Here is an 18,015-nt window from a genome sequence, read left to right as displayed (position 1 = left end):
TATGCAGAATCTGAAAAAATAGACTCATAGAAACAGAGACAGAGTGGTGGTTGCCAGAGGTGGGGGGGGGGGAGGCTAGGGAAAACAGGTGAAGGTAGTGAAAAAAAGAGCATTTTATGATTCATGAAAATTATAAGAAACTCAAATTTCAGTGTCCACAAATAAAGTTGGATTGGAACACCAAATAATCAATCAAGCCAGGTAGCCAGGCAGCCAGGCAGCCAGCTAGATTCCCTAAAATACAGACCTGGACCACAGAGAAAGTGATGAAGGGGTATCCGTACAGATGTTACTCATTTGAACCGGTAATGGTAGAAAGAAGAATGGCTCACCCTCTGTCTTGGATGTTGTCTCTGCCACCACACATTCTATTATTCTTTGCCTCAGTGGGTTCAGAACCCAAAGTTAGGATTATCATGAAATTACCAGATTGAGAGTGAATGCCGGGTACAGATCAACTGCCACCACATAACGCATCCCAACTGTTGCTAATTTGTTCTTGGAAATCTCCTACAAAGAAGGTTTGCAAAAATTCCAGAATTGCCTTGCTTCAACCTTGAGCATGTGTTTCTTTGTAATATTGTCCCTTCATTGGTTTGGGTTGAGTGAACAATTTTGAGGAAAATTTTTGAATGCATACCTTGGACATAATGTGATTTATATGCATTCGTATACCATATAGATGAAAGATGAAGCCTCTGCTGTTGAGAAGTTTTTTATAGATTCAAGAATCAAAATGAATTTCTCTGACTTCATTCTCTGTGCACTTCACATTATCCCTCAAAGTGACTCCAACTAATCCTCCAGAATCTTCCAGAACTTTTCAAGATCAAGTTCAGGATCCTCATACTGATGACCCAAACTTTCCAGGCTCTGCCCCATTTTCTCTCTCCAAACTTATCTCCATGGCCTGTTTTCCGCACTCATTCCATCTCCCCCCGGACCTACTCCTACTCTGGGCAGCCCGGGCTCTCCCCATCGCGCTAATCGCATTTGTTTGGTTCAACCTCCCTGTCATGGTTCATTCATTAAAGATCATCATCACAATGGCACCAGTCAACAAGGCTTTATGTAAGAGATGGTTCTAGAGGATGAAAGCCGATTTTAAAGATTTCCTGTGGTGTCCTGAGCTAATTAGCTTCTGTCTCTTCACTTTAGACATGCTCATTTTTATCCAGATAGTATACTTTTGTATGTAGTAAAACTTAATTGACGCTCATAATTTGGAACTTACGGAGACAAGGGTGAATCTGAAGTTTGACTTTTACCATTGACAAATAGCAGCAATTAATATACAAGCAAATTTAATGGGAGGGGGTTAAATATCTTAAAAGCTCAAATATTTTTTGAGCACCTTCAAGTATGTCTGGTATACCCTTTACCAAAAAACAACCGGTGTACTATTAAGAAACAAATCTTATCTATTTATTAAAGCAAGATTCATAAGATAATCTGCTAAGACTTTTATTACCTTCATTGAAGTATACTGTAAGTACTTCTTTTTTTTTTAAGATTTTATTTATTTGACAGAGAGTGACACAGAGAGAGAGGGAACGGCAAGCAGGGGGAGTGGGAGAGGGAGAAGCAGGCTTCCCGCCGAGCAGGGACCCTGATGCAGGGCTCATGACCTGAGACGAATGCAGACGCTTAACGACTGAGCCACCCAGGCGCCCCACATTACATAATTCTAAGTAATCAAAATCCATTTCCTTTACATTTTTTTAATTGAACTTTTTCCTCTAATTCAGATCCCCTTCAATTTAGTACAAAATGAATAAAATTTTATTCATTTGGAGATCATTAAAATAATTCTCTATACCTAATTCCTGGCTCTAAAATTTTCTGTGTGACCTTGGGCCAGTTATTTTAGTAGCTGTAAAGCTCAGGTTGATCATTCATGAAATAGAAAAAATAATACCTCTTGTGAGATTTGTGAGGATTACATGTGAAGACATGTGGTGTAGAGCCAGGCCAGTGGCAAACACAGTAAACACTGGTTCCTTTTTCCATGAGTCTTTTGTTTTTTCACTGTGCATTTTAGTGATTCCTAAAGGATGACCTGTGTGTAGTTTTGGATTGATCTGTGGGCATAAATGAATTACTTTTGCAAATCCCAAATTCCCTTATTAGCATTTCATTAAAATAAATACAACTTTTCTCCATTTGTTCTGCTAAGTGTTTTTGATAGGACTAAGAAGGTCTGGTCATTGATGTATCCCTTATCGATAGGCCACATAAATTAGGAATGCTTTTAGCTGTAAGTAACGCTATATCCAATCCTCTGTGTCTGGAACAAACAAGGATTATTTTTGTTTCATTTTGTTTGTTTTGCATAACACAAACATTCAGATAGGGGTTATTAGCATTGGTTCAGTGGTTAAGGTGTGCCATCAAGGACCTCAGTCCATTTCATTTTTGCACTTACTCTGCCACTGTCATTACACCAGTCCTTCATCTGCTTGTCTGGGCCTGTGACCACATCTCCACGTATCATTCCGCATCCAAGGTTGGATGAATGGGAAAGAGTGGCACCAGCCACATCTTTCTTTTCATCAGAGAAACAAAATCCTTACCAGAAGAGACTCAGCATACTTCCTCTATCTATTTTTGGCCCAAACTAGTCACACGGACACTTCTTTCAACTGCAACAGAGGCAAGAAAGTCAAGTATCTGGAAAGGAAAGATGGATTACATAATTTTCTTAGGCCAAAAAATAAATCATCAACAGGACCAAGGCAGATCATCCCCAGGAACAACATCAAGAATTTTTTTAGCAAAGAAGGAGAGGGGTAGATATGACATTGGTAACAGGGTCTGATGCGTTGGTCATGTGTAGGGCTGTGAAGCGTTGCTCCCTGCCTTTTGTTACCCATATCTTTCATCAGGTATAGACCTCTCAGACACATCTAATCATTAAGATGAAACTTGTATAAATCTCAAACTTTTACTATGTTTGCTTTATCTATTAAAAAAAAAACACAATTCCTTAAAGGGAGAAAGCTGGATTAGATGATTTCTTGGGATTTCTCACAGATCTGAGACCTATGATTCAAAATTCCATAAAAGAACTGTAAGTGTATTGTGTATGCTTCTTATATAAGAATACTTGTGGGGCACCTGGGTGGCTCAGTCGGTTAAACCTCCCGACTCTTGATTTCAGCTCAGGTCATGATCTCAGGGTCATGAGATTGAGCCCAGAGTCCAGCTCTGCACTCATCTGCACCCAGAGGGGAGTCTGCTTGAGATTCTCCCTCTGCGCCCCCCGCCACCCACATGCACACATGTGCACTCTTTCTTAAATAAATAAATCTTTCAAAAAAAGAATACTTGTACCATGACCTCATTCTGACCTTATCCAAGTTAGGATCAGTTAGAATTTCAACTCTCTTTTTGCAGCTTATTTTTCTTCAGTAAATTAACTAATCTGTATTTTTTCCTATTGATACCTTTACAACCAATCTGAACTAGCATCATTCAATGATTCCACAAACATATACAAAGCACTTACTTTGTGTCCCACTCCGAGAATATAAAGATGGAGAAGAAACCATTGTTTGTCCACCAACAGTTTATAATATGGGACAGAGACAGATTTGTAAGCAAATAATGTAGAAGGAAGAGGATTTCACAGGTGCTATGAGAGAAATGATAGATGTGAAAGGGAAAGGCAGGAATGGTCAGCTCTTGGTGGGGTAGAGTCAAAACTCTACGACTATGAGTCATTAACATCAATCAGAGACCTTCTCCAGAACCAGCATTTTCTGGATCGATACTATTTTCGGGGGGTTCATTCAGATGTTAACAACTGCATAAGTTATAAGCTTTTTAATTAAAGGTTTGTTGGTAGGGGACAGTCTTTCCGTTTTCAAGGATGACAGATTTGTTGTTCATCATTCCTGTCATGATCTATTTTGTGGGAAGACAGACAAGGGAAAAAAATTTATTTCCCAGTTTCCTGGGATATTTCCTGGGAAATCACTCACCTTTTTTTTTTTTTTTTTTTTTTTGCTTATTGGACATTTGGCTCCTGCGACATACACTCGCATATGACACTAGGAAGTGAGGAGACATCTCCTTGTGATCATCAGCATCTGAACTCACCCTTTCAACTTTTAGCTCAATGAAGATGAGATTAGAAATTCAGTAACTTTAGGGGCACCTGGGTGGCTCAGTCGGGTAAGTGTCTGCCTTCGGCTCAGGTCATGATCCTGGAGTCCTGGGATTGAGTCCCGCATCAGGCTCCCTGCTCAGTAGGGAGTCTGCTTTTCCCTCTGCCCTTCACCCTGCTCATGCTCGCTCTCTCTCTCTCAGATAAATAAATAAAATCCTAAAAAAAATTCAGTAACTTCATGTAGCAACTAGTATTTTTCCAAACTGCAGATTGTGACTCATTAAGAGGTCACAAAATCGATTCAGTGGGTCTTAAAAAAGGTAGAATATATACATATAAAACAGAACATATCAGAATGCACTTCACCTAGTAAGACAAGCTTATGTTGCAGTTGTGGTGGGGGTGTGTGTATTGAGCCACAACATAAAATAGATTTCTTACTGTCTCCCAGTGAGAAAGTTAAAGACGCTGAACTATACTCCAGGCCCCATGAAGGCACTTATTAGCTATCTAACAAGTCTTTGTTGAATTGAACTGATTTGTATGGATTTGGATTGAACTGATTTGTGTATTTACTCAACAAATACTTTAAGACTAAATGCGTACACTACATCGACTGTTGCAAACCCTCATTTAAATTTTGTGAAAATGCAGGACATCAGTAGGCTCTCAAAGGTTAATCAGATTCCATAAATGTTCTTCTTTAGGGATAAATTATTCCATTTACTGGGGGCACCTGGGTGGCTCAGTTGGTTAAGCATCAGATTCTTGATCTCAGTTCAGGTCTTGATCTCAGCTCAGATCTTGAATTCAAGCCCCATGGTGGGCTCCACGTTGAGCTCCATGCTGGGCGTGGAGCCTACTTAAAAAAAAAAAAAATTATTCCTTTTACTGGGACAACCTCATAATCTTTAATCTGGCTTAACCCCCGCCTGCTGTATAAAATAGACCCTAAATTCTCCAAATGATAGTCAAAAAAGATCTTATGAAAACAGGAGGTGCAAGGGGCCTTAGCAAACAGAGCCTTCAGATCCTCATCAGTTCAAACCCTTCCATCAAGATCAATCAGGGCCAGTCTGCACAATGTCCTTGCCCCAGGCATAGATGATGTCACAGATTCCCGTCCCCAGTGCTCCTTTTACAGGCCTTGGGTGCTGAGTGCTTACCTTTTCTGGCTACAATGACTTCCCACCCCACCAGAACTGCCCTCAGAGACTTTGCTCTTTCTGGAAGCCACACCCTCACTGTCCCTCTGTGGGCAGAGCCCCCGCTGCCCAGAGCCATCACGGTTCTCAGTGCTCAAGATGAGCCCCAAAGGGTCCTGTGCTGTGCCCAGGAGACTACAGCTTGCCAGATCTGGGCCCAGCACCATCTACTCTTCCATATCCCTGCCTGCCTGTGGTAGATCCTTCTGCAGGTTCCCGAGTCCTCTGCCTGCCTTGGACAAGGAGGCCACCTTGTGGCAGAGGCATCAAGTGTTAAGAATGCAGTGCCAACTAAGACATAGCTTCTGACCTGACTGCCACCCGGCAGAGGGCATGGCACTGTAGTGATCCATAGATGTGTGAGCAACCACGGGGTTGGGAAAGACTCTCAGAGCCTCTCCCATCCTCCCCGCTCCAAAAGAGGTACACACCTGTGCCCCACCATAAGGGACCAGGGTTCTAAGGTTTCACAGCTTCTGCCACAGCCTGTGTGAGTGCTTGCTGGAGCAGGGGCTTATCACATCCCCACTCTGCCCCTGAACGTCATATCACCATAAGCCCTGAAGCTTGGCTCAGTTAGCCTTAGACCGTTGCATTCCTGAACTCTCGGGCCCCCTGGCACACAAGCAATGAGTGAATGCTTTCACAGTAAACAATCAACACTCTGAAAATCATCTTTTCATGTCCTAAACCAGATCCACCTTACACTGAAGGTTAGTGGATCTATATGGGTGTATCTCAGCCTCGTTCCCAATCAAACCCTTGGCTGTGGGCTGGTTCTCCTTGCTCCACTCTGCCTCAACTTCCCCAGAGCCCCGGAGTCCCGGGGACCTCTGTGCCTGTCTCTCATGTGAGCTCACTCCCATCTTGAGTCAGGAAAACCGCATCCCAGTCAACAGGCAGTCGCGGGAGAACTGTCCAAGGAAACACAGCTTGCCCTTTCTTCCATCCCTTATAAATCCTCTCCAGAGACTCATCACTGTGTATGTTGCCTGGTTTGTTTTGTGGAGAGTCCAGGCCTTCAAGCGAGGAGAGCAGAGAGCAGGAGAAGTGGTGGCTTCCATGGAATGGAACGCCTGAGGCTGCTACCAGGAAAGAATCTGCAGAAGGGTCCGTTTGGGTCCCCTTGGTCCCAAATCCAAACATCCCAGCAGTCCAGTGTCTGTTTCTCAGGGCAACGCAGAGTTCCAGAACCTCAGTGTGGACCACTCATGGATGAAGCCACACAAAAATATTCTAGATGAAATAGAATCACTGAAACTCCCTTAAGGAGCTCCTCTTCAGAAAGTGAAGAGGATATTTTTGATCATTCCTGTGTGATCTGGAAGATCAATTACACTGCAGAATTTTCTTCTAATTAAAAAATTCAGCAACTGGCAAGGATTTTTTAAGCTGTCAGTTGTCTGGTTTTGGGCACTGCAGCAAAATGGTTAAAAACTTGTCCTTGGAATCTAATCTGGGGTCAAATCCCAGCTTTGTCACTTAACATCCCATCACTCTTGGAGCCTCAGTTTCCCTGTCTATAAAATAGGGACTATACCACAGCCTGCCTTGTTGGGCTGTAATGAGGACTGATTGAGCGGACCTATGCTAAGCACTGGCACCTAGGAAACAATATATGTTAAGTATTGTTGTTACTATTAGTAGCACTTATGAGAACTGATGGAAGAGTTGGACAAGGTAATTAGACTGAGACAAGTGATACAGAGTATATAGAGCTGGGTTCTTACTTCAGATATTCCCATGTATTCTACTTATTTGCTTGTCCACATGACAATACATTAGAGTCACAGAACTGTGCACAGTGGTAAGAACATGCAATTCACACCCCTTTCTTATTCCTGAGAGATTTGGGCAAATTACTTAACCCCGTTGAGCCTCCATTCACTCAACTATGAAATGGAGTAATACTAATTAACTTTAAAAGGCCTCATCTTGCCCCCACCTCTCAGGGGCTGGCAGCCCCTCCCTTGGGGACTAACAACTCTCTTACCCAGTGGGAGCTCTCATCACATTGTACCATGTGTCTCCTCCACAAGAGTATAAAATGAGTCTGTTTTGTTTGTTTTCAATCTCTGGGATTTCCTGTACCCCTTGGACACAGGTGGTCTTCAGAAAAGGCTTGTTAGATGATGGAATGAAAGAATAACTGAAAATGGCAGAAACACAGAGTTGGTCGGAAAAATGAAATTCCTCTGTTACTCATGTTCCAGGGGGCAACCTTAGCAGCTGTACTATAAGCGAACTCTGTTGTATGCTGAGGTTTTCTCACTGTAGCAGATGCAATTTGGTTTCCGTTCACCCGTCTTCGTGGTAAGTGGTATTTTGATGCGGTCCACCAGATCCCTAGGTCCTCTGGGTTCTGTGGTATCTAACCTTGCTTCTAAACACTCTTCTCAACGGAAATCTTTCCCCAAATTACTATACAGATAACATATGTGTGGGGGGGGGGGCTCCAATTGGGCGGGGACAAGCACCGTGGGCAGTGAAAGAATTTACCCAAGGCAGAACAAAAAAAGATCAAAGTTTGCTGACTACATCACAAGAGAGCAGCAGGTGGGACAGCTAAGGAGAGACTGTGTGTGATAGGGCAGTGGTGAGAGGCCACAGTTAGGGTGGAGTGAGGGAAGTATAGGAACCTATGGAATTTTCCCTTCCATGGTAACTGTGCGTGGTTGTAAGTAGCCCTTTGGTTACTTAGGGCCTCTGGCTATTTCAAGGTAGGTCACTTACTGAGCCTATTTGCGTTCAGCTGGGTGGTCGTTGGGGGGGACCCTGTGCCTTGCTCAAGTTTCTATAGGTCAAGCCTGTTGCCTAAAAGCGGCCTCTACAACATAGTCACACACAAAAAATCGCAAGTCCAAATAAGCTAAACAAAAAATAAACCTAAAACACTCCAAATCCTACCACCAAAGAATTCTTGTTAACATTTTGGATGTAGCCTTCTGATTTTTTTTAACAGCTTTCTTGAGATATAATAAACATATGGTATTAGCTTGCTAGGGCAATGTATTAGTCAGGGTTCTCCAGAGAAACAGAAACAACAGGTGTGTGTGTGTGTGTGTGTGTGTGTGTGTGTGTGTGTGCACAGAAAGGGAGAGAAATTGATTGATTGATTGATTTTAAGGAATTGGCTCACATGACTGTGGAGGTGCAAGTCCAAAATCTGCAGAGTTGACAAGTGGGCTGGAGACCCAGGGAAGAGTTACAACCAAAAGGCAGTCTACTGGCAGAATTCCTTCTCCCTCAAAGGAGGTCAGTCTTTGTTCCCCTCAGGCTTTCATTGGAAGAGGACCACCCACACCAGGGTGGGTACTCAAAGCCCAATGATTTAAAAGTTAATCTCATCCAAAAAACACCTTCCCAGAAATGTTCAAAATAACATTTGACCAAATATAAAGGCATTGTTGTCCAGTCAAGCTGATACATAAAAGTAACCACTGCAGGTACCACACATACATAGCAAGGTACCACAGACTGGATAGCTTTTTTTTTTCTTTTTTAAGATTTTATTTATTTATTTGAGAGAGCATGAAAAGTGAGAGAGATCAGAGAGGGAAGGGGGGAAACAGACTTGCTGCTGAGTGGAGAGCCCAAGGAGAGTGGGGGGCTCGATCCCAGGACCCTGAGATCACAACCCGAGCCTAAATCATGAGTTAGTTGTTGGGTGAGCACCCAACTGAGCCACCCAGGTGCCCCTAAGACTGGGTAGCTTTAACAACTGAAATTTATTTTTTCACAATTCTGGAGGGTGCAAGTCCAAGATCAAGGTGTTAGCAGAATTTGTTTCTTCAGAGGCCTCTCTCCTGGCCTTGAAGATGGCTGTTTTCCTGTGTCTTCACTTGGTCTTCCCTTTGTGGGTGTCTGTGTCCTAATCTCTTCCGTGTGTGTGTGTGTCCTGATCTCTTCTTATAAGGACACTGGTCATATCGGATTAGGGCCCGTCCTCAGGATGTCATTTTAACTAAATTGCCCCTCTAAAGATTCTATCTCCAAATACAGTCACATTCTGAAAGTACTGGCCGTTAAGGACTCAGCATATGCATTTTGACAGGGACATAATTCAGCCCATAACACGTACCATAAAATTCACTTACTTGAAGTGTACAATTCAATGTTTTTAACATATTCAGAGTTGTACAACCATTACCAAAATCAAATTTAGAACATTTTCATCACCCCCAAAAGAAATCCCATACCCATTCACAGTCATTCCCCCACTCCCTGCCACCAGCAGAGGGAGGATCTAAAGGTCTCTTCATAATTAAGGACATTGAAACCCAGAGATTAGTGCAAGGCTAGAATCCAGCTGAAAAACCAAAGGGCTTCCTCCAGGTAGGAATTTGAGATACTGTTAGACAGTCACTTGCTCAGTTATACTAATTTTTTTAAGTGCCAAAGTAAGAATATCCCCAAGAATGTTTCCATCTGTCAATAAATCTCATGGCTGAACCAACTGTATGATTGTGCTGCTAGATATTTGCTTCTTCTATTCTAGTTCATCAGCATGTTACCTGATATTTTAGCATAATGTTTATTATCCCTGAGTAGTAGGTGCAGAATGCCCTTCTCAGAGAGCGAAGAGCTATCCAAGTCAAAAGTGTTAGCTTTTCACCCATATACTTAAGGTTTAGCTCCTAACATGAATGTCAGCAAATAACTAGGATATAAATTGTTCAGAAATGCCTCCACAATATCCCCACTTGGAAGAGACAAACCTACTCGTTTTATTTACATTATTTAGAAAAGACAATGTGAAATGTCAAGACAAAGTATGTCATGGGTTATATGGTTCTTGGGTTGAAAAAACAAAACACAAGGAGAAGGGGATTTCCTTTCTAGTTATGTGAGTCCCTAAATTGCTGGTTACTTTTGACTGTTTAGTTACTCTTACTTACTTTCACTAAGGTGACTTCAAGCACAGTGTTCAGCAGCTACCTTCAAACTTCTAGCGCCATAAATTTCAAGCATTATCACTGTGCAGTTTGAAGATGCCCATCCAGTACACGACTGTTCTATAAAATAAATAAACAAAACAAATTAGTAAAGTTAATTCTGGGGTGGTAGGGTTTTCCAAAACAGAAAGCATTATAGGAGACAAAAGTTACAAGCTACGGAAAACACTGTTCACAGCTCAATGTGGTGGGGTAGACTCTGGTAAAAGTGAAAGCGAGTGCCTTTCAACCAAGCTAATGTCTTTTTTGTGGAACCTAGTTTACTAGATTTAAGGGCCTCAAAAAAATTAGGAATAATGTATTCTGCATTGTCATAAAAGCAGCTATGGTTTTTTTTTTGTCCTTCTTTAACTATTTTAGAACATTTAAGACACATCAAAGGGTTATAGGATTACATAGTAAACCTAGAATCGCCTGTGGTTTGAAGGCTGAGCGGAGCCCAATTATCAGAGTCAAATGCCTACCGGTGAGAGAGAAGTATCATCACACTCTGGCTTTACTTGGCAGTGTGAGGATATTCCAGGCCTAAAATCTGGGAACAGGCCCAATATCTCTTCAGTCAAAAGTCAGAGCATGGTCAAAGTTATTGTTACAGCCCTGTTCCAATTCATGGGCCTTCTGGCTTGACAAGACAGTACACACCCAAATTTCCAGCTCTTCATGTCCAAGAATAGAACTAGAGATGTGAACCACCCTCATTCTAGAAAGAGACATGGATGCTGCAAAGTTACCTGCCTCCCTCCACCCGGGCTGTATGCCTCTCCTGCCAGCCAAAACAAATGCATACCTTGTCGACTCCTGACCGAGGCAGTCCAAAAGAATAATGCACAGTCTACAAAGATCATTTTGCTTCTCTATGATGCAATTACCTATTACTAATAAGATTTAAAAAAAGAAGCTACCATTAACAGCATGGATTGGCTTTCAGAAGAATTCACTGACGTACAGGATCCTGAAAGTACAGCCAGATTCACACCCAGGAGAAGCAAGCAGTAGTAGGACCCAAACAGGTGGAGCAAGGTGGAGGCTTGCTTCCCAACTCCTCTGTCTTATCTAATGCTATCACCAGTTCTCAGTCACTTAAAATTCCAAAACTTGGGGCATCTTTGACTCACTCTTCTTGTCTCCCTTTTCCCCTAAGTCATCAATTTCTAGGCACTATTTCCTTGAAAAGTCTCATGTCCCCCCTTCTGTCCTCAGCCAGGGCAGGTGCTCAGTTATCACATGCTGATTATGACAACCCTTACCCTTGGGTCCTCTCCATCCCATCTGCTTCATACATCACTCACAGATGTCCCTGAAATGCCATCTTCACTGAGTCATTCCTCAGTGCAAACACATAGAATGCCAGCCCTCTGGCACCTCCAACATCATCTATAACCCACCGCTGAGATTTCTCCATTAGACTTTCACCTCCTAGATGACAAGGATGGTCTTACTGATCCCCATTGTAAACTGGCACAGTGTGTAACACAGAGGAGGCAAGAAGTAAATTCCAACCAAATGAACCAACAAACTTTGAAGCCCATGAAACAGGTTATATCACCCATTTCAAAATAATTACTAGGGCAGACTAGTTAATGAGTGGTATGAATGTTTTGCTTTTGTACAGGTGAGAAAGCACGGGAAGGGCATTTTGACAGGTCAAGGCTTTGCCTAATCTTGTGAGCTCTTGAGATCTTCCTTGAGTACAGAACAATAAAGCACAGTTATTTCATGAGTAGTTATAAATAGCAGCACAGGGGCGCCTGGGTGGCTCAGTCGTTAAGCATCTGCCTTCCGCTCAGGTCATGATCCCAGCGTCCTGGGATTGAGCCCCACATTGGGCTCCCTCCTCGGCGGGAAGCCTGCTTCTCCCTCTCCCACTCCCCCTGCTTGTGTTCCCTCTCTTTGTCAAATAAATAAAATCTTAAAAAATAAATAAATAAATAGCACACCCAGAGGAATCAATGTCAAAAATTTCTTAAAGCTTACTATACATAATTTGAGGTTATTATAAATACCCCATCTGATAAGAGCTCATTGACTTAATTTTTTTTTATCATGAGCGCTTACACACAGATCAGAAACACTATAAATAGGGCTACTTGAAAATATAAAAACACAAGGACAAGTGACTTTGGGCAAGCCACTGGCTGTTTCTGAGCCGCAGATTCCTCATGTGTAAAATGAGAATTCAACAACAAACCCTCTGCTCCTTAAAGCAGCAAGTTTATTAGTTTGAGCATTTAGTCTTAAGATTTCATAGGCCAGTAAAATTCCCTTGTCTCTAGTGTTTTTCTATGGACTCTTCATAAGGTTAAGAGCCTTTTATTTTGACAAGGAAGAAGTTTTTTTATTTTTAATACCCCCATCCTACCAACTATTACCATCATGTCATTTTAACTTGCCATTTTAAGACCAGCAATTTAATCTCTGGATAGAAGATAATCCTTGTGCTTAATACCAAATTCATTGCAGCCTCCATATTTTTCTCATTCCACCACAGACTAGGGACAACTTTGTCACAGACTGATATCTGTTGTCATCCAGACTTACCACTTTGATTCCTCTGTGTAACCCAGGTTATAATAAATCCAACTTCCCCAACTGCAACATAGGGATATGAGTAAATCCACCATTTTACCATCCGTAAGGATGATAAAATCTAAAATTTCAGCATTGGAAGGTATATTAAATAGAAGTAAGGGTAATTGGGTCCATCTATCCATCAGAAAGATATGTACATTCTTTGTACTACATCGCCATCAGGTAGTTATCCAAACTGACAGCTGACAACTAGGCAGTTCTCTGCTTGTGCTATGCTTTAAAATGCTTATTTTAAAATAAGCATTTTAAAGTTTCCCTTTTACAAATCCCTTATCGGTGATTTATCCACTCTGAAATGAGACTGAGAAACATGAATGTGGCTAAGTGTATACATTTGACATAACACAGATAAAATGCCCTATTTTTGCATGTTTACATTGTCTCCATTTTTCGAAGGCTCAACGCAAACGTCCCCTCCTCCAGGAAGTCTTCCCCATCTCTCCTGTCAGAAACAAATCTCTTGAACTTCCTCTACAGTGTTCAACCATGTCTTATGGTACTACTTTCCAGTTTCTTCTACGTTTGTGTTATGGTAAAATATGTGAAAGTCTTATTTCCTCTATTTGATTGCTAAGTTCTTGGTGTCAAGAACTATGTCTTTGAATGTTCATGTAAAGCCAAACATATTTAGCAGAGTTTCCTGCAGGAAACAGATTCTCTGTAAATTGAGGGAAGAATGAAGCAAAGGAAGAAGGAAAAGAAGTCTTTTATATACAGGAGAGGCCTTCCTACATGGAAAAGACCTTTAAGGGAATATTCAAGACAAAGGGAAAATGAAAATAAAAGTGATCTGAGTTAAAAGCCAACCCATCAATGAAAGGAATTACGTCTAAACAAACAAGGAGCAGAGGGTGGGGTTGGGGTTGGGGTGGGGGGCAGAGGGGCCTGTCTGGGAACATGTTATCGTTATGGGTGATACTTTATAGCCTGACTTTCCTTCTTCCCTCACCTGTCACTCTCCAGTCCACTTGATGAATGAGTACTTGCTGCCCTTAAAGAAGTCAGAGGTAGCAATATGCAATAACCACAGGCAGGCTTAAACTCTAACAAGACAGATTAATTCCTTCCCTAGAATGTAAGCACCATCTCTCTGAGAGCAATCAACTGACTGAAGCAGAAACTTTTCTCCACTGCAAATGCACAGATTTGTTCCTACAACTAAATCACTGGAACATCTTGTTCAGCCAAATTACTTCTTTATCAAGGAAACCTATGCCAGTATTCATGATGCCAGGCTGTTCCTCCCCAACCTGGGACACTGTCTTGACAAATCAACTTAGCCTGAGTCAGCAGGGGCATTGGGCAAACCCTCTGTCTCTGATTGGTTGAGAAGTCATGTCACTCACGTAATGCTCCTCGGACCACCACTCCCAACCCAGAGCTTATTTTCCTTTGTCCCTAGCTTGGTTTCAACCACTGAGCCCATCAGTCCAGGTCTGGCTCCCCATGACTAGACTGTCCTCCTGGAGCCAGCACCTCAAACTCAAGTTGTCCGTAATGGAACCCCATCACCTCTTCACAAATCAAGTATGCTCTTCTTCCTGGTTTCTCAGTCCTTGCTAAACATACCTATGCCCAGGTCAGGAAGTCTCACAGATCTTTCTATGACCCAGCCCCCAAGGCTCTTTCTTTCCTGGGCTTACTCAGAGGCTGGAATCTCCTCTCATCTTTGCTGCAAACTCCAGGGATGAAGCCAGGGTTCCCCTCCTCATTCCAGGGTCGTCACCAAAGCCAAAATTAAGCCAAAGAAAACTGAATCATTTTTCCTAGGAAGGGTTTTATAGCTACTCCCATGGCACAGGAGACATTAGTTCACTGTAAGTAAACAACACATAGTTTATAGAATTCAAAAGGTCATAGCCTAAAGGGGCTTCCAGTCTCTGTTTCCAAAAGCAAAGCTCCCCAGACCTCACCATTCTCCTTCCTTCCAGCTTGACCTTCAGCCCAGGAGTGTGCAAGAACAGATGAGCTGCCCTCTCTCAAGCAGGCGGTTTGTATTTCTAAGACTCTCCTGTTTCTGGGACTCTGCTTGACCAAAAAAGATCACTTCTCATTTTCTTAACATCTTTTTTTTTTTAAACCAACTAGTCTTAAAACTTTAGAATAACTCCTCCCTCTTTCTCTCAAAATTGTAAGGCTCTATTCTCTATCCCTTCCTTTCTGTTCCCATCCCATTGTCCTGGGTTTGGCCCTCTTCATGGTTTAACTAGTCTAGGCTCTCACTCTACCCTCTTAACTGGTCACCTGATTTCTGGTATCACTCTAGAAGGATACTTCTAAAGCACACTTTGATCATATCACTACTCTTACTGCCTCCCCCAAATTTCCAGTAACTCTCTATTGCTCATAGAGCAGAGACAAAATTACTTAGCATGGTAGTCAAAGCTTCCACGTTTGCTCCCAACCTGCCAGTCTAGTCTTACAGTCTCATACTCTAAATTCCTGCCAATGGAACAAGCTCTAAGATTTTAAACAACCTCTGTGTGGAATGCATGTCTACCTATTAAAACCCTAGCAATCATCCACACAAAAACCTGCATGCGGATGTTTACAGCAGCTTTATTCATAATTGCCCAAACTTGGAAGGAACCAAGACATTCTTCAGTAGGTGACTGGGTAAATAAACTGGTACATCCAGACGATGGAACACTATCTAGCACTAAAAAGAAATGAACTATTAAGCCATGAAAAGCATGGAGGAAACTAAAACGCACGTTACTAAGTGAAAGAAGCCAATCTGAAAAGGCCACATGCTGTATGATTCCAACTTTGGAAACCATAAAAAGATCAGTGCTTGCCAAGATTAGGGGGGGTGGGGTGAGCAGGATGAATAGGCAAGAGCACAGAGAATTTTTAGGGCAGCAAAAATACTCTGTATGGTACTATAATGGGGGATACATGTTATTTATTGTCTGAGTCCATAGAATGTCCACACCAAGCATGAACCCTAACTTAAACTATGGATCTCGGGTGCTGGTGATGTGTCGATATAGATGTAGGCTCATTGACCGTAACAAGTGTACCACGCTGGGGGACAAAGTTGATAACGGCGGAGACTGTGCAGGTGAAGGGATTGGCATATATGGGAACTCTTTGTACCTTCCTCTCAATTTTGCTGTGAACCTAAAACTGCTCTTTTTTTTTTTTTTTAAGATTTTATTTATTTGAGAGAGAGCACAAGTGGGGAGAAGAGGGAGGAGCAGGCTCTCTGCTGAGCAGGGAGCCCAATGCGGGGCTCGATCCCAGGACCCCGGGATCATGACCCGAGCCGGAGGTAGACGCTTAACCAACTCAGCCACCCTAAAACTGTTCTAAAAAAATAAAGTCTATTAAAAACAAACAAGAACCTTTAGCTCTCTTTCAAGGCTCAGATAAAATGACACCTGCTACACAAACCTTCCTAACTTTTTCCTGTCTGAAACGCTCTCCCTGGACGCCATGGGCCATGGCACTCCCACACGCCTCCTCCCGAGCACTTGTCACCTTTCACTTAGTATTACAGTAATTGGTATATGCATTCTATCTTCTCCACCAAATATAAACTCCAAGAGGTCAAGGAAAGTGTATTGATTTTTATATCCCTTTCAATGCCTCACACATTCCCCTATATACATTTACTTAATATTTGTTAAATCCATCAATACACTATTGGTGATTTTAGTCAACAACTTTTTGTTGATAGGTAGATAGCCTCAACTTCAACTTACCACCTTTTTTAATTTATGTACATTTTGCCAGGAAATTACGTTAATCATTTCTAATGTAATCATACTCTCAGTCCAGAGGTTAATCCATATGGGGATGAATTTTAATCACAAATCCAAGTGAGTTCTAGTCCAGATAGCCGGGTAGTGCCTACTGAACACTCCTACGTGAAGAACCAACTCCTTTGTATTCTTTTCTTTTCTCCTTTGCACTCCTTGTGTGTCGGGGGGGGAAGGAAACCAGATGGGTGAGGAACACAGTCAAAGTCCCCAGCAAATGAGGGCAGAGATTAGATATAGAACATTGCAAAGTTGAGGGAACGGTTTGTGTTGAGTCCCCGGGGTATGATTCTCTTGAGTAGTTGGTGAGTCATCCATGAAGGTGCTGATTAATACACAATGAGATTTGGTCAGCTTTGCGCACACAATGCCACAGAGAGCTAGTTCGTGGGCAGGTGGCCGGCCTGTCAGTGTGGTAGGTGGAAGGGTGAGTTCCGGCGCAACCGTCAAGCCAGCTGGTCTTGCCCACTGTGGGTCCTCAGGGGACTCATTCACTCACTTGTCCAAGTCTCACTGCACCTCTAGAGAATGGTAAGGACATCAGACTTAGGGAACCATAAGGCTCTTTCTAGCTCTAAGGCTGTGATTTGTAGGCATTCATTCACTCAGTGAGTAGACATTCTGAGTGAGTACCTCTGTTGCATCTCTGGGAGGTAAAAAAAAAAAAAAAAAAAAAAAGAGCCTGGAGCCCAAATGGGGAAGGAAAAACTAACACACCTGAAAAAGAAAATTAATATCTAGGTTGGGAATAAAATAGGAAAAGAATAAAACGAGGTCAACTCATGGAGAGTCTGGGGAGTCAGGCTGTGAAATCCTACCTTGACGTAGGAAAGGGATAAAGGAGGGAGAAGAGGAGAGAGAAGACCGGACTTTGGATTTTACAGAACCTCCCTTATCTCCTCTGAGCCTTACAGTAAGTACCCTAGCAGTTGGGTTAGACACAGGGACAATGAGCAGGTTCACTAGAGGTGAAGAAAATATTTCAGGACCCCCAACAATAACGTCCCAGCTACAAATCTTGATAGGGGATAGATTCTAGGCCCCCTTCTGGACTAATAGGTTCCAGAGATTCATACTGGCTTTTCACTAGCCCTGGTGAAAACTGGTTTTTCACTGCACCTCCCCAGATTCCAGCAAAGAACCTAAAATGAAAGAAGTAACATGTTTGCTAGACTCTTGATTTGAAGTTCACCGCTTCCTTCCACGACCCTGACAGGGGGGCATAACATGATAACAGTGCTGTTTTTGAGAGATAAGTTAGGCAGCCATTTGTAAGAATGATGAGCACTGGAAGAGGAGGGAGACAAAAACGTGACCAGTTAGCAGGGATGACAATTCGTAAGGGCCGGGAAGGCATTGTAAAGAGCAGGGATGGGGTCTTTCTTGGTGAT

At 42.4% G+C, this 18,015-nt stretch overlaps 1 long non-coding RNA gene across 2 annotated transcripts in view; it reads right to left on the bottom strand.

Annotated features, from left to right (window-relative positions):
* Window positions 1-1,533: 1,533 nt before the first annotated feature.
* Window positions 1,534-18,015, bottom strand: part of LOC114204938 (uncharacterized) — a 33,007-nt gene continuing 16,525 nt past the window's right edge. For both annotated transcript variants that reach the window (XR_003608284.2, XR_015766934.1), the window contains 2 exons: window positions 10,215-10,331; window positions 1,534-4,973 (listed from right to left, as the gene is read on the bottom strand). This is a non-coding gene — a long non-coding RNA (uncharacterized LOC114204938). The remainder of the gene's footprint in view (window positions 4,974-10,214; window positions 10,332-18,015) is intronic.

The sequence above is a fragment of the Eumetopias jubatus genome, unplaced genomic scaffold, assembly GCF_037043125.1.
Source record: "Eumetopias jubatus isolate StellerSeaLion01/CBP00866 unplaced genomic scaffold, mEumJub1_p1.0 scaffold_16, whole genome shotgun sequence".
NCBI lineage: Eukaryota > Metazoa > Chordata > Mammalia > Carnivora > Otariidae > Eumetopias > Eumetopias jubatus.
Note: the sequence above shows the minus strand (reverse complement) of the source record. Positions and strands in the feature narration are given on the sequence as shown.